This window comes from Dendropsophus ebraccatus, unplaced genomic scaffold (assembly GCF_027789765.1).
Source record: "Dendropsophus ebraccatus isolate aDenEbr1 unplaced genomic scaffold, aDenEbr1.pat pat_scaffold_726_ctg1, whole genome shotgun sequence".
Lineage (NCBI taxonomy): Eukaryota > Metazoa > Chordata > Amphibia > Anura > Hylidae > Dendropsophus > Dendropsophus ebraccatus.
In genome coordinates this window covers 60,291-78,384 of record NW_027210325.1, presented here as the reverse complement: position 1 = coordinate 78,384, position 18,094 = coordinate 60,291, and the positions used below count along the sequence as shown (strand labels likewise).

The 18,094-nt window shown below is 42.2% G+C and overlaps 1 pseudogene; it reads right to left on the bottom strand.

The window, feature by feature from the left end:
- Positions 1–2,734: 2,734 nt before the first annotated feature.
- Positions 2,735–18,094, bottom strand: part of LOC138779373 (leucine--tRNA ligase, mitochondrial-like) — a 73,240-nt pseudogene continuing 57,880 nt past the window's right edge.

Below are 18,094 nucleotides of genomic sequence, written 5' to 3'. Positions count from 1 at the left end.
TTCTTTATCAGTGCATCCCGAAAACAGCAGCAACATTTTACCAATAGTGAGACATATTTAGATTACATATAGTCAGAATGCTACATCAACCAATAATAAAAATACTACCCACTGTGGACGACCCCCCATCCAATAAGTGTTAGTTATACATCATAATAAATAAGTCATAGGACTTAGCATAAAACCTGGACTCAGTGCTAAGAAATATAAAGAATACATCACAATACTTCCAGTGAAATCTGTATAGTGTATTCAGAAAAAAACTGTGCACAAGTCAGCGTGTCCACTAAACTAAATGATATCAACTATTGGCAAGTACTGAGTGATCCATCCCTGTTGTCAATGTTTCACTGTGACTATGACAGAAAGACCCATGCGGGCTGCTGCAGCAGATAGTCAGATTTGCTTCAGAGTAACTAATCATGTTTTACCCCTGCGAAGGGGAGATGAAAGACTAGCACTATAACTAATGGTGCCTTTACACAAAGATTTATCTGACAGATTTTTTAAGCCAAAGCCAGGAACAGACCATAAACAGAGAACAGGTCATAATCCATTTCTTCCTTTGGCCTCAAAAATCTGTATAGAGGCACCCTTAGATATCCTTAGGGCTGTATGAATGGCCAGATATGCTACGTAAATGAACACGGATCTACTATATTGGCACTTGCTTACTAAGTCTATTACACAGCCCGACAATCATGCAGCAAGGTCTGCACAGACATTGTTATTGATGTCCGTGCAGCCATTGCTGCATATATAGAAAATAAGAAAGCAATACTTTACCTCTACACACTCCCTGGCTTCTCCACAGCCGCTGCTGGCACTTCTGAGACGTCTCTTCAGTGACAAGCTGCTCAGCTAATCACTAGCTGAGATGGGACAGAGCTGCAGCCAGTGACTGACTTAGCGACCTGTCAATGCAGAGACGGGTTCAAGAGTGGTGGCTGCAGTAAGCTTGGGATAAACTGAAAGGACACAGAGAAACCCGCGGACGTAAAGTATAGCTTTATTATTTTTCTGCAGTCATCGGCAGCCGATCTCAAGATGCCTAGTCAGCAGCCGATGATTTTAAATCCTGCTGAAAGACAACGATCAGCCGATGATCGGGTCCTCAGCTGATCGTTGTCCTTATAATGTGGGTCGATGTCTCCCCGAATCAGCCTGATTGCACAGATAATCTCCCCTAATAGGCCCTAACTCCTAGGGGTTTAACCTAAATTTTAGATTCCATATACAGTGGTCCACATTTAACTATTGGGTCTCTTTTTTGAAACCTTGTGAGGTGTAAAGGAGGCCAGACCACTTCAATAACTAATGGCCAAAGGATTATCCAACCATCAGTTTTATCACCAGCTACCCATCCTCTACATACTGTATACAGGAATGTTCGGCATTTCTCTGTGGCGAGGAGAGGGGTAAGATGCAGCAAGAACGCTCTCACCAAGGCTTATTTCTTTCTGAACAAAGAGGTCAGCCGGGGCCTCACCAGACTGACCAAGAAGATGCTGGGCCTCACCATCTGTGATGGAAGTCGATGCAAAGATAAAAACTATTGCTCAGTCTACCCTTCATTTGTCTCCTAACCCTCTGTATAACATTAAATAAGCACAAATTGAGTTAATAATGCTCCTTAACCAGAGATTGTTGCATTTAGGGAAAGAACTGTGTAGCTTATAGTTACTTTTGTGAATACTGACTCCTCAGCTGGGCCTCACCAACAACTAGGGGGCGCCTCACTGGTGAGGCCCGCCTCACAGTTTGAGAAGCACTGTTCTACGGGATGCCCTTAATGGGGTTGTTCCTTGGAATGATGCGCTGTGTGTTGGGCCACCTGTCCTCTTTGCAGTGTATGATCTGGTCCGTACACAGACATGGTTCCCAACTTACCATGGTATGCCTGCTATCAAACTGCTTTAGTAGCAGGAATAGTTAAGGTCTGTGATGTTCACAGAACTAAGCCCTTATGGTTATGGCTATGCATTAATTATTGTAAATAGGTTGGAGACCAATTTTATTTATTTTGGTTTGAATAGTTCAACATAATGTTCTATTTAATATCAGACACATTATTATTTTAGGCCTGCCCAATATGTAGCTCGCAATGCAGAAATTGCACTGTGTGTCTGGAGGCCCACATGAGTCCTGCTGTCATTGTCACAGTGAAGCATTGTAGTTGCTTGAAAACAAGGATGGGTCACTCAGTACTTGTCCGTTGTTGATGCCATTTAGTTAAAGTGACACTGACACCCCCTTTGTGCATTCTGACATCTCTACACAGGTGTAAAGGGTAAATTTAGCGGTTTTCATACCTTATTTTATATCATACATCATGGTGCTTGTTCAAGTAAAAAGTCATCTTTTATCAACTGCAGATTGTGTTAAGTGGGCGGGGCCTCACAACATTAGCGCCACTTAGCCCCGCCCACAACACCACAGTTGGCCACGTCCCCTCTCCGGCCATTGGAACAGGCTGGCCGAAAGGTCTAGACCCCACCCCCTTTACGTCGGCCAACCAATGGGTGTCAAGGGGGCGGGACCAATGGGGCCATTGTGGGCAGGACTAAGTGGCGCTAATGCCATGAGGCCACGCCCACTTAATACAATCTGCAGTTGATAAAAGGACACTTTTTACTTGAACAAGCACCATGACATATGATATGAAATAAGGTATGAAAAAAGCTAAATTTACCCTTTACACCTGTGTAGAGATGTCAGAATGCACAAAGGAGGTGGCAGTGTCACTTTAAGTGGATACGCAGTTGGCTTAGTTTATTTGCAAGCAGCAAAGATCCGGAGCTCCTCCATGGTTATACAGTTTTCACTGGGAGATATTGTTATGCACTTATATTTACAGTATATGTATTTTTATTTATTAGCACAGAGTCCAAGTTGTATGTTTGGCCCAGCGACTGTGTAAATAACACTGCACGGGGATGCCCACAGTGAATGGTGTTATTATAGCATTGGTTGATGTGCTGTTCTAACATATACATCATTTCTTTGTATGTCTGATTATGCTGTTCTAACATATATATCATTTCTTTGCATGTCTGATTATGTATTACTGCAGTTTTGGGGATGCTCAAAGAAGCAAGCATTTTTTTCAAAATACTTATGCTACCACCTTTTTGTATTTTCTAAGGTAATATGGGAGCCATGGCCACCATCAGAGAAACAGATCACTGATCTCAGGGAGACCAGCTAAACGATAACACTGCCGGCTGCTAGTAAAAGCGCTCAATGCAGTGAAATCCTAGGTGCATTTCCCCCTGGGAAACATGAATATGCAAAAGAGGAGTCCGTGGAGCCTCATTGAATAGTCTCAAAACTAAGGACTAGCCAGATATCCCTCTGGGAAGGACCCAGCCAAGGGTATATGTGTTGTGTGTGTTTATAATGTTTGCAGAATCCAGTGGCATACATAAAGTGGCAGCTTTACCATTTTAACCACCCCCATGAGCCTCTGTGAACTGTATGGGCATCCTCAGTATAACGTGGTGGATGGGAGGTGCTTTTCAATTGTAAGAGCATCCTAGCCAAACCTTTATAATATGTTACACATATTATAATGTACAAACCATTTATTTTTACTACAACAATATTTTGTCTCATTTTATGCAGCTACTTATTATGATGAAATGCAGCTACTTACAGGAGGGACCAGTTATCACCCCATGAGCCCTACACATAACTACAGGTATTAGAAATCATTTGTCCAGCTCTTTGCTTCTCATAAGAAATATGTAAAGAAAATGCAAGCAGAATAAATAAGTCCTTGTATCTTCAATTGAAATCTACAATGGTGAAAATTGGAAATATTTCCCATTTTTTAGCAGCTAAACCACATCACAGAGAATCCTTCTATATAAAATAGACACTTATCAGCTGGATCAGTGGAATCCAAGTATGAAGCTGGATCAGTGCAAATGCCATTCCCACAGTGTGTACTGCTGTGCTGGAGTGATTAGGCTCAAGGTCCTCTGTTAGGAATCTTTATTCTTGTACAAGGAAGTTAACAAGAGCTGTTCGTGGAGAGAGTATCACCCTTTTGATAGTCCGCCCCTGAAGATAGTTTGCGCCAAGATCACTCTGTATAACAAGGTCTTGAACCTTTTCAGCATCTCTGGATAGTGTGAATGGTACACTGATGGAGCCACAGTTTTTGTTATTAATCTGCAAAACAGATGACAGAATATAGTATGTAAGAAAGTGTAACAAATACACAGAGATGTATGTCATGTGAGAGCTGCATTATGTCTATGTTATGCTGAATGACTTCTCTTTACCAGTACTGAAACTTCTACTGTGTCAGGTGGACTAAAGTATTCCGGGTCAAGTGCGGGCCAAGTCTGGAAAAGGACATCTTTGCTCCATTCATATTGTGTGCACAGTTTATGAGTCACATGTCCCATACCTGTAAAACATAAAGACTGATTATATTTAGGACCAGATTTGCTGGGGGGTCATTGCTGGGGGGCAACTCTTAGAGGCATTCAATGTCCGTGTTTGAATGCAACCATAGACTTCACAGCTGGTAACAAGAAGGTTATGGGATCAGATTGATTCACATATGCATTAACACATACTCAATCTATTGCAGATTTCACAATGTGGGCTTGATGCTACATTGTGCAAAATCTGCAACATCAAATCGGGAGTGGAATAAGTATAGATAAATACACCTTAATAATGGGCCAATACTTGTGGGCCAATGCTGTGTGCTTGCTTCTCATACATACATTTGCCAGCCAGCCCCTGTAGTTATCAGTCTTTGGTTGCTTCCACATCATGCTGCCCTTATTACTGCAGCTGCCATTGGGCTCTGGTGTTAGAGAGACCATGAAGGTGGAACTAACACTGATGTGGGATTTCAACCAGTTCATGGGAGGAATGCATAAACAGAAAAAGTCTTTAGTCAGCTCACCCACTCAGCCTTGCTTCACCATTTACATGGACCTCCGTGACTCCAAAGCTCGTGGAATAAATATTGCGGGCCGCAACCCGATCCATCCACTGAAAGAAGATTGTGTATCCACGGCTTCATAAAATCCAATAGCTTTTATTTAAACGTCACAAAATAAAATAACAAAACTGATTAAAAAACTTGAATTTTTTTAAATCAGTTTTGTTATTTTATTTTTGACGTTTAAATAAAAGCTATGGATTTTATGAAGCCGTGGATACACGATCTTCTTTCAGTTCATGGGAGGAATGCCTGCCCCCACCCACCCACCTGATTTGAATGTTGAAAGTTACTTTTTAAAAGGAACCTGTCACCACGGAAATGCTACCTAAGCTATCAGCGTCAGGTTACAGAGCAGAAGGTGATGAACAGATTGATATACAGTGGTGCCTTGGATTATGAGCATAATTCGTTCTGGTACCGTGCTTGTAATCCAAATCCACTCTTAAACCAAAGCAGATTTTCCCATAAGAAATCATTAAAATGCAGACAATTGGTTCCACACCCCAAAAATAATGATTTTTTTTTATTCTGAATAACATGTAAAACAACTGAAAAGAATATTGGAGAAACAGCTGAATATGTGATATTTTAAGTTACTGTACAGTAATGGAGAGGATGGGAAACACAAGGGCTGACAGAGACTGCAGGGAGGAATGAGAAGGGCAGATGTGGGCACATAAATGCAGCACTCTCTGTCTGGGGAGAGAGGGGTTACAGCTATGAAGAGATTACCTCCACAGTCCTGTCCCCTGATGTAAGCCCCAGCCTGAAGTGGATCTGCTGTGATTTAAGGTGAGGGAGACTTCCTGGGTCAGAGTACAGGGCTGTAGACCACGCTATGCAGACCATGCCCTCCCCCACTCCCCCTCCCATCCAGTACAGGGAGCTCTTAAACCAAAGCAATGCTCTTAAACCAAGTTACAATTTTTAAAAACTGTGAGCTCTTCTTGCAAAACACTCTTAAACCAAGTTACTCTTAAACCAAGGTACCACTGTATATCCTTACAGGAGAAGATGCCGTATAACTTGTCATTTATTGATTGGGAATCTCTCATCTTTCTATGCTAAGGAGTCCAGTGAATGATCCTATAATTGTGTGAGAGTGTTCACTAAACTTCTTAGTATGGAAAGATGAGAGATTTTAATCCATAAATTACAAGTTATACAGAATCTTTTCTTGCTCTATTATCAGAACATTATTTCGATAGCTTAGGTAGAATTTAGAGATGAGCGAACCTGGAGCATGCTCGAGTCCATCCGAACCCGAACTTTCGGCATTTGATTAGCGGTGGCTGCTGAAGTTGGATAAAGCCCTAAGGCTATGTGGAAATCATGGATATAGTCATTGGCTGTATCCTTGTTTTCCAGACAACCGTAGAGCTTTATCCAAGTTCAGCAGCCCCCGCTAATCAAATACCGAACGTTCGGGTTCGGATCGACTCGACCACGAACCCGATTCTCTCATCTCTAGTAGAATTGTATTGGTGACAGGTCTCCTTTAAAAAAAATAAAATAAAAAAAAGAGAGAAAAAGCAGAAAGTAGGGGGTGTGGAAACATAAACATAGTACACCTACCTATCCTCCTGCCCTTTAGCGACGCTCCTGGGTCCAGCTGACAGACGGCAGCCTCCAGCTGCAATATCACTTACCTGGCTGATCGATTTCCCGCTCAGCGAATTAGTGACTGGGGCACCCCAGTCATTGCCTGAACAATCAGCTAGCCCGGCTGTGATATTGCAGTTGGAAGAGCTGGGTACATGACCTAGCCAGATTTTAACTAAAAACGACAAACGGAAGCCATCACCGGGACTTGGGAGCAGCGCTGTGGAGGCACAAGGACTGGTAAGTATTTTTTGTTTCTTAAGTTGTTGCACCCCCCTGCCTCTTTTTAATTTCATGGGACTTCTTTTTTAAGTGACAGTAACACAAACTGAAAGTGCACCCAGTGCTTTCTCATAACTATATTGAATTAAACAGTGTCTATTCCCTTTTATGTAACGGTGGACCTAAGAATGTTTCTAATACAAGATTACAATGACCTTATCATACTATAATCTAAAAGACACTACAATCATAAATGGTTTAAAAGATTATGCTCCTAAATACTTTATAGGAGTTCCAGGATTTACCTTTCCATAACTCTGATGCCAAATGTGGGGCCATTGGTGAAATCATAATGATGAGGCTTGCTAGTGCATCTTCAAACTCTCTGCTGTGCTGAATAACTCGTAAAGATGATTGCTGATAAAAAGGATAGAGAGGGGTATTACTAGTTACTAGGGATGCACGATGCACCGAAATATCGATACTACTATCGATATTTCGGGCAAAAAAACGGTTCGATACCAGGATTTCCTGGTATCGAAACTTTGTTAATTAGCATTATAGCGCAGTTTAACAAAGTATAGAGCAGAGAACATGGCCGGCGGCTATCTGAGCGCCGGCCGTGTTCTCTGTGTGCCGCCCCCTGCTCCCACCTGTCACTTCCTCCGCGCTCTCTCTCCCTCCGTTCCCGGCGGCGCCAATTTCAAATAGCCGGCACATAGCAATTGCTAGTGCCGGCTGTGTAACTCTGTAGATGCCGCTGTCACACTGACAGCGGCATTAACCCCTCCTGAGCCGCTCCGTATGCAGCAGGGGTCGGCTACTGTGTGTAGCAGACCCCCGCTGCCGGTGTCTCTCTGATAATAGGGTCCGGCTCAGCCAGACTCTGTTATCAGGGAGATGATTTATGTGGCATGTGGAGCTGCACGCAGGAGAGCGGGACGTCCGGGAGAGGAGGACAGAGAAGGCTGGAGGTGAAGAAGCTGAAGACGGAGAGCGGGGGTCGGGGAGAGGAGGACGGAGGAGAAGGCTGGAGGTGAGGAGGCTGAAGAGGGAGAGCGGGCGGTCCGGGAGAGAGGAGGACGGAGGAGAAGGGAGAGGAGGTGAGGAGGCTGAAGAGGGAGAGCGGGTGTCGGGGAGAGGAGGACGGAGGAGATGCGGCCACTCCATCTGGCTGCACTGTGAGGTGGGGGCCGCAGGACTGTGAGGAGGAGCGGCCAGGGCCCTCAGATAACTCCCGGGCAGACATCAGTGGGGGATGACCAGGAGGTCGGCCGTGCTCTGATGGGGGAGGGGGGCTGTAACCTGCAGATTACCCTGCCGCCCAGATCCTGGTCACCAAGCCCTGGAAGCACGAAATGTGCAACTACAACCCTCATCATCCCAATAGCTGAAGTTTGTGTTACATGACTACAGCCCCCACCATCCCCTTGATAGCTGGTGTGTGTTACATGACTACAGCCCCCACCATCCTCCTGGTAGCTGATGTGTGTTACATGACTACAGCCCCCACCATCCTCCTGGTAGCTGAAGTGTGTTACATGACTACAGCCCCCACCATCCCCCTGGTAGCTGAAGTGTGTGTTACATGACTACAGCCCTCATCATCCCAATAGCTGAAGTTTGTGTTACATGACTACAGCCCCCACCATCCCCTTGATAGCTGGTGTGTGTTACATGACTACAGCCCCCACCATCCCCCTGGTAGCTGAAGTGTGTTACATAACTACAGCCCCCACCATCCCCCTGGTAGCTGAAGTGTGTTACATGACTACAGCCCCCACCATCCCCTTGATAGCTGAAGTGTGTTACATGACTACAGCTCCCACCATCCTCCTGGTAGCTGAAGTGTGTGTTACATGACTACAGCCCCCACCATCCCCTTGATAGCTGAAGTGTGTGTTACATGACTACAGCCCCCAGCATCCCCCTGGTAGCTGAAGTGTGTGTTACATGACTACAGCCCCCACCATCCCCTTGATAGCTGAAGTGTGTGTTACATGACTACAGCCCCCACCATCCCCTTGATAGCTGAAGTGTGTGTTACATGACTACAGCCCCCAGCATCCCCCTGGTAGCTGAAGTGTGTGTTACATGACTACAGCCCCCACCATCCCCTTGATAGCTGAAGTGTGTGTTACATGACTACAGCCCCCACCATCCCCTTGATAGCTGAAGTGTGTGTTACATGACTACAGCCCCCACCATCCCCTTGATAGCTGAAGTGTGTGTTACATGACTACAGCCCCCACCATCCTCCTGGTAGCTGAAGTGTGTTACATGACTACAGCCCCCACCATCCCCCTGGTAGCTGAAGTGTGTTACATGACTACAGCCCCCACCATCCCCCTGGTAGCTGAAGTGTGTTACATGACTACAGCCCCCACCATCCCCCTGGTAGCTGAAGTGTGTGTTACATGACTACAGCCCCCACCATCCCCTTGATAGCTGAAGTGTGTTACATGACTACAGCCCCCACCATCCCCCTGGTAGCTGAAGTGTGTGTTACATGACTACAAACCCCACCATCCTCCTGGTAGCTGAAGTGTGTGTTACATGACTACAGCCCCCACCATCCCCTTGATAGCTGGTGTGTGTTACATGACTACAACTCCCATCATCCCCAGCTAGCTAGTGTTTCAATTTCTATTCTTGTGAGGGTTTTTTATGTAATTTATTCAGTATCGAATTGGTATCGAGCATTGAAAAAAAAAAGTTGGTATTGGTATCGAACTCAAAATTCTGGTATCGTGACAACACTACTAGTTACACACTTCAAAGACTACTCTGTCTCCATACCTTTCTACTTATTTACTTCAAAATCATAAGGTGACAAGTATAAGACAAATAAGTACATTTTCAGATTCTCCATGGCAAGTTATTGCTGGATAGATTGAAGTGTAGACCATGGCACAATATCCCCTTGGCCTGTTGACATATTTAGAATATAAAGAGAATCCTTACATAATTCTGTTCTGCTGTTCTTCTGATATGCAGGAAAGTTTTTTGCTGCACCATGCCCTCTTCCCTCGGCTGCTGATTGACAGCTGCTTGCCTATACACAGTAGCTGATGGGCAGACTGAGCTGCTGCTCATGAATATAAAGGATTGCTGAGCAAATGCATATAATGATGAGGACTAGGAAAGTCCTCAAGGAGAGTATCTCCTAAGCAGTTGCATAAAAGGAGGTCAGTGATGCATCACTCTGTTCAGCTTTGTCATTAGCTTTTGCTACCCTTAGATTGGTCAGCATAAACCTAATAATAGTCTCTCTTTAAAGTGTAAGTGTAAAGTTTGCAATTTACATTCATTATTATTATTTTTTTTTTGTTATCATGAAAGAGTCAGGAAACAGGAAGTCCAATGTTTTCCATGCCATCTGAGCTCTCATAGAAGGCAGTCATGTGACTGATGGACACATTGAGCCGTGACTCTCTGTACAGGTTGGAATTCCTGTGTTTAGTCTGTTTTTTTTCTTTCAACTAGCATAAGTCAGAAAATCTGCCTTCAGGAGACTGGACCTGGTAAGTTCAGCTTTGTATTACAGCATGATAACAACAACAAAAAAAATAACGAATGTATATTGCAAACTTTATATGACATCAACTGTTGATTAAGATTTTCAAAAGTTATAAGAACAGAGACACTTTAAAGATTCTATGCTAATGCAGCCACACTTTAGGGCTCAATACCTGCATCCTTCATAGTTCTATGGATCCAAACTTGGGTCACCTATTGAGACCCTCAGAGACCATTGGAACGGGCTGTTCTGGCGAAAATATAGATCATATTATGGACATAAGAAACTAGCCCTAGACAAGACATCTTGGAAAGTAAGGTGTCCAACATGTTAAAATATGCTTGACTATGATTCGTCCACACTGATCATGGTAGCAAATTTAGGTACTGTATATTGTTAATTCCACATCCACAATTACACCAATATCAAACTGACTGCTCCAGGTGTTTTAAAATCCCTTTTTGTAGCTTCATCAGCACCAAAACCGATTCCAAATGGTTACTTCCTCAAAAATATAAAGCTTTGATATTGATTTTATCCATCCTATGCACTTGTATTGTGATACTCTTTATTTAACACTATTCCTTTCGACCCTTCTGAAAAGTAATTATAGTTGTCTGGAAATAAGAGTGGCCTGACGTCTGACATTGGGCAGGAAATTATTTCCTTAACGGTGAGAACACAGAGGTCCGTGAAAAGATCGAATAAGTAATGTGTGATATGGACCTGCCGAAATGAGATAAATGCCACCTTATCATCATCTTCATGTACAATATGTGCCAGGAACCCAAGTGTCAAACTGAATCCATGGTTTCTAATAAAGAGACTTCATCACTAACATTGTGTTCCTATTCCACACTAATGCAGAAGAAATCAGAGGCTGCATACAAATTAGGCAACCCAGAGTCAATGTTTCCACTATAATATGCATGTATTACTCTGGTTGCCCATCTTTAAACCATCTCCAGCTCCAGTATAGCTTTTTTTTTTTTTACACTGGTTCCCAAAACTGTCCACGATTAGAGATGAGCGAACCTCGAGCATGCTAGAGTCCATCCGAACCCGATCGTTCGGCATTTGATTAGTGGTGGCTGCTGAAGTTGGATAAAGCTCTAAGCTTGTCTGGAAAACATGTATACAGCCAATGACTGTCCATGTTTTCCACATAGCCTTAGGGCTTTATCCAACTTCAGCAGCCACCGCTAATCAAATGCCGAACGATCGGGTTCGGATGGACTCTAGCATGCTCAAGGTTTGCTCATCTCTATATTCACGATCTTAGGTGTGGATTGACTAGCGATTTGTACAATGGTAAAACTATTTGATCAGTGGGGTCCAGATACTAGGAAAGGTGCCAGTGATCTATAAATTCATAGAAATTCCCATAAACTTTCTATAAATCAGGGACAGCAGAGCTTTATTTAGCCCATTTGTTTCAGTAAATGGTGGTTTCTGGTTGGTCACTATTACATCTTCAGAAGTTTATTTTTTTAAAAGGGATTCTTAACCTTGTAATCGTTGAAAACATGAAAAAACTATATAAATCTGGTATCACTGTAGTTATTCCTACTCACAGAAAAAGGCACCATGTTAATAATATCATGTAGAGAATGTACAAAAAACAAAACCAGAATAGCTGTATTTTTGTTCTTCTCTCCCCCTTGAAAAATACATAAACATTTTCTATATATTATTTTTACCCCTAGGAAGAAACACAAGAAGAAGCACAAAAATGAGGCCATGTGAACGCATTGGGCACTACATGGCTAAACTGGGGAAATTTTCTGTCTTTCCTTGGCATCAAATGATTATTGGTAGGGTCAAAATGTTTAATGTACTCCTTAATAAATGCATTGAGTGGTTACGTTTTCAAAATGGAGTCACTTTTTAGAAGTTTATTTTATTATTTCATGTCAATTTAATTTGCCATTGTGGATCAATAATGAGTAAATCAGCACATTCATCCTAAAAGGGAAACTAACAGCAAGTCTTTTACATGCTGTTTCCATAGTGAACAGGGCACTAAGGATGAAGGCAATTTTCCTACCTTGATCCTCAGTGAAGTTTTGTGAATCTTGAGTTTACTCCTCCATATGCAAATTAGGCAGTTTGGTGCAGTGGGGGGAGGGACTACTGCCCTTAGTACCCTGATTTGTCGCCCCCCCCCTTCTAGAGAATATTGACGCGTTGCTCTGCCATGATGTCACTGTAGCGCTCATTGATGCAGAGCGCTGGATAAATACAGTATTCATCAAGGAGAGGTGGCCAGTTCACCAGACCACCTCACTTAAACACTGAATTTCTTGAGAACTTACTGAGGGTAAAGATAAGCAAATTATATTCATCCTCGGCATCCCCTGCCCTATGGGAACATAACAGCAGGTTAGAGACCTCTAACCTGTTTTAGTTTCCTTAAAAAAAAAAACAGATGCTCTTTTACTTTTGAGCCCTGATGCATATCCAGGCAAAAGCTTCGGACCACATGGTGTATCTAAAGCCAGGGCACACAGTAGAATAATAAGAAAATGTCTTTTCAGTGTAGCACAAATAAAGCCCTGAAATGGCAAACTGTTGTTCTGTGGAAAAATTGCAATTTTACTTGTGCAACATTCACTATGTAATTGCTGAAAAACACCTGTGGTGATAAACTGCTTACTACGTTTGTACTGTACATGTATACCCTGCAGAGTATAAAACTGGGTCATTTCTGGGGGTATTCCACTGTAATAGCAGCCCAAGGGATCAGCAAATGCAACATGACATCTAAAAATCATTCCAGCTACCTATGTGCTAAAAAAGCAGAATGGCATTTACCCCTCGTCAGGTCCCTGGCATGTGTCCAAAAAGTGTATGACCGTGTGCGGAATATTGCCTCACAAGGGGGAAATTCATTTTTTTTAAATTGCGATGCTGATTCTTCTGCATACCTTTTAAACATGAGAAGTTCTGAGATAAAACTACATTTTATTTGAAACATTTTCATGCCATGGCCTGATGCTAATAAATACCACAAAACATCTGTGAGGTCAAAATGATTTTTAAACATCTTGAAGACAAAAAGGCCCCAAAATTCACTAGGTTCTTCTTCAAGTATAAGTAAAGCAGAACTCCAGGGCCACAGTTGAAAAAAACTTCAAATTAGGGGAAAATTGAAATTTAAATAAATGAATAAACTAGCAAATTTGTTGGATTCCCTCATTACAATATGCATATATTTAATACTTTACCCCATGGAAGAGGTGGAATAAAAAAAAAAAAAAATCATAGCAATTATATATATCATGAACAAAGAAAAAACTCAGCTCACCATAGGTGGTTTGTTGTGTGATGGTGGACGTTCAGGCAGGAGCAAGTGGAGTAGTAGCGGGCCGCACCCGGTGATAATAGTAAGAAGGAGGAGAAGATCCACAGCGTCCAAAAAAAGTTTTGTTGTCTTTATTATGAGGCATATAAAAAGTTACAAAAGATAAAAACGTAGGCCTACATGTTTCGGGGAAACACACCCCCTTGATCACGGCAGTACAGACTTTCACAGAATCACAGGTATATATGCCAAACATTTAGATGCAGTGGGGAAGGGAACGCCCCGTGGGTGGGTGTGTTTACGTATGTGATTAGACACAATTGCTAAATGCTGGACATAACACATGACTACTAGTGTGCACAATGCATATCAGACAGATATCTGTCTGATATGCATTGTGCACACTAGTAGTCATGTGTTATGTTTGGCATATATACCTGTGATTCTGTGAAAGTCTGTACTGCCGTGATCAAGGGGGTGTGTTTCCCCGAAACATGTAGGCCTACGTTTTTATCTTTTGTAACTTTTTATATGCCTCATAATAAAGACAACAAAACTTTTTTTGGACGCTGTGGATCTTCTCCTCCTTCTTACAATTATATATATGCACACAAGAGGGTGCTATCATCAAAGTAGAAATATAAAGGACCTTTCACACCCACAACAAACACATTTTTAAATGCAAAAAGAGTTTTAATTAAAAATAATTAGCAATGCCAAAGGAAATAATGATAAATGACATTAAACCAGCGCTGTCTGCTGCAGTGAGGTATTAGACTTTAGCTCAGGAAATTAGTAGCAAAAAGTGTCAAATGTGAAAATAAAGCATCTGCATTACATCATATTTCTGCCACACTGACTTGTTAATGTATTCTAACATTGGCACATTACCTGTGCTAGACAAGGCACAACACGCCTACCAAACTGACGATCAATACAGGGTTTTTTTAAATACATATTTTAGATAAGGAAAGATAGAAAAATAGATGACTATTTTAACCCCTTAGCGACCCATGACGTATCTAATACGTCATGGCGCCGCGGGGGGTGTTCAGAGCGGGGTCCCGCCGGGACCCCGCTCTGAACGGCGCTGATCCCGGCTGACACGTGCAGCCGGGCAGTGCCTCTGTTAGCCGGCGCGGGTCCCGTTGCCGCGCCGGCTAATTAAGCACTTCAATGCAGCTGTCAAACCTGACAGCTGCATTGAAGTGCTTTATGCACACTATCCCTGGTGTCTAGTGGGTCGGATCTCCCCCTCGCGATGCGATCACGGGGGGGAGATCCGTTCTTCTGCCCGTGCCGGGCCTCAGCGTCGGAATGACGCTGATCCCGGCTCGGCAGTAGATTGCTATGGCCTGCAGCAGGCCATAGCAATCTATGACCGATCTCATGGATCTTTGCTGTGTATATACACAGCAATGATCTCTATGAGAGATCATTGCTGTGTATATACAAGCCCCCCAGGGGGGCTTCTAGTGTATGTAAAAAAAAAAGTAAAAAAGTGTTTTTATTAATAAAAAATCCCCTCCACTAATAAAAGTCCAAATCACCCCGCTTTTCCAATTTTATAAATATAAATTAATAAATAAATAAACATATTTAGTATCGCCGCGCGTAATCGCCCGAACTATTAATTAATCACATTCCTGATCTCGCACAGTAAACGGTGTCAGCGCAAAAAAATCCCAAAGTGCAAAATTGCGCATTTTTGGTCGCATCAAATCCAGAAAAAATGTAATAAAAAGCGATCAAAAAGTCGTATATGCGCAATCAAGGTACCGGTAGAAAGAACGCATCATGGCGCAAAAACTGACACCGCACACAGCCCCATAGACCAAAGGATAAAAGCGCTATAAGCCTGGGAATGGAGCGATTTTAAGTGACATATATTTGTTAACAATGGTTTGAATTTTTTACAGGCCATCAGATACAATATAAGTTATACATGTTATATATCATAGTAATCGTAACGACTTGAGGAACATGCATAACAAGTCAGTTTTACCATAGGGCGAACGGCGTAAATGCAAAACTCCCCGAAATCAAAACAAATTCGTTTTTTTTTTCAATTTGACAGCGCAAATGATTTTTTTTCCGGTTTCACAACATATTTTATGGAAAAATTATGCCTGTAATTGCAAAGTACAATTGGTTTAGCAAAAAATAAGTGCTCGTATACGTCTCTAGGTGAAAAAATGCAAGCGCTATGGACTTTTAAACTTAAAATGGAAAAAGCAAAAGCGCAAAAACGAAAATTGGCTTGGACCTTAAGGGGTTAAAGGGGCTGTCTCATATTTACTTCTGTCTGTTTACCCTATACAGGTATACACAAGGCTTTACAGAGCTGACCAGTGTTGTAGGGGAAATGAATGGTAAATAAAGCCTTCTTTCGGAACTGACAGGTGGTCACAGAGGATAAGAAACATTAACAGGCTGAGGTCAACTGGTTCTAAGGCTTTTTTTCCTCTCCAAATAATAAAGATGTTTCTGAAGACCTGACTAGGTCTCTTCAGTGCTCTGCTATGAGTGTACTGAAGTAAGCAAGATTCTGTTTAAGGCCATGTTCACATATCGGGGATGTCTGACATGTTCACCCTGGTAATACTGCAGTATCGGCTGGATGAACATCGCTTTATTTTAATTGGCATTTGGGCACATTCGGGTGTGCCTGCACTCCAATTTGCCATAGACCACAGTGTAAAGTACTGCCAAGAACCGTACAGGCTATCACATACAGCTGCTGTTTACTGAATAGCAGTCTCACAAAATAGACCAGTCAGTTATTTTGTGCGGCTGCAGAGAGCCATGGGCATAGTGTATACAGTGTGTATACACTACGCCCGTGGTTCCATACACTTCTATGTAACTAAGCAGTGCTGTTAAACAACGTCCGTTGTTGCAACCTGCAACAATGGCAGTTGTTTAACTATGAAATACAGTGTGTGAACATGGCCTAAGGATGCACTCACATGTAAAGACTTTGCAATGGATTCCACGTTTTGCAGCAAATCCACTGTGATGCTATGTCACATTATATTCTATTTAATAAGCTGCTGGTCAAAATAATAAACAGTAAATGCTTACCTGCTCGTGCTCCCTGTTCATGCTCTTGATTGAGTCTCCGTATCCATGTTTACTAACGGCTTGCTCAGCCAATCAGTGCGCTGTCCATAATGGGCCTCTCTGCCTGTCAATCATCCCAAAACTGCGTGCCAACAGAGAGCAGTGACTAGTCACAAGCAACTCCCTGCCCATTTGGCACCCCTCTCCTTGCCTCGAGCGGCAGATTAAAGGTACCTTTTCTCCTTACTAAAGCCACTGGTACATGCCACTAGCTGCACAGTAGCTCTATACTATGATTCTGGGAACCATATCAGCACAATCCGATACGGTTGCCTTTAAGATCTGTCCCCATTTACAGCAAAATAGTTTAAGGTGTTGTAAAGCAACAATGATATATATATATATATATATATATATATATATATATATATATATATATATATATATATATATATTACATTTGACGTGTCTTTCTACCATATCAAAAGTTTTTTGTGATGACAGTGCCTCTTTAATGGTTGTGTAATCACCGATCTATATGAATTCCAAGATGACATGACAGACATAACAATGAAAGCTGCAGCTACATTCTGCAATTTATTAGAGGTCTGTTCTTTCATGGTTCATCACCTACCTCCCTCATTGTAATAATTATGGAATGCAGACAAAATCTTTATCTACATGTATTAAAAAAAACAACTCTAGAAGCTGTCAAGGGTGCACAATAGGAGCAAAAACCTTCTTATAATTTGCTATTATCTGCTTTCAACTTTTCAACAAGAGCTTCTAAATTAAGCCAACAATATAACCGAGCACTGAGAATAACCATTTTTGTTAGCTGAAATCTTAATCAAAGCATTCACACTATAAGATATAGCATCAGAATGGTGATTTCCCCTCTGCTTCAATGTGGCCAAAGAAATCATAAAACATAAATCCTTAAATGACACTAATAAGTGACTATTCAGGTGTCAGAATCAGGAATCAAAATAGGCTGACCTAACTGGCCTAAATTCTCATTACAACTAGAGACGCTCGGCATTTGAATCCTGGTGGGTGAAGAAGATGGATGCAGCCCTAGAGCTGCCTGGAAAACGTGCATACAGCCTATATTTTCCAGGCAGCCCAAGAGCTGCATTCATCTTCTCCAGCCACTAGAAATCAATGTTGTTCTTTTAGTGTTTCATGGTATGGCACTTACTGTGGTTTCAATCATTTTTCATTACAATGATTTGTCGTAAAATGGACACTGTACAAAAACAGATCAGGTCAGACTGTCTTAAAAATGGCATATAGCACTGGACAGTTGGAAGGGCATACCACAGATTGGGTTTTAGTTACTAGTGGGGTACCACAGGGGTCAGTGTTGGGTCCACTTCTTTTTAATATTTTTATTAATGATCTTGTTGAGGGG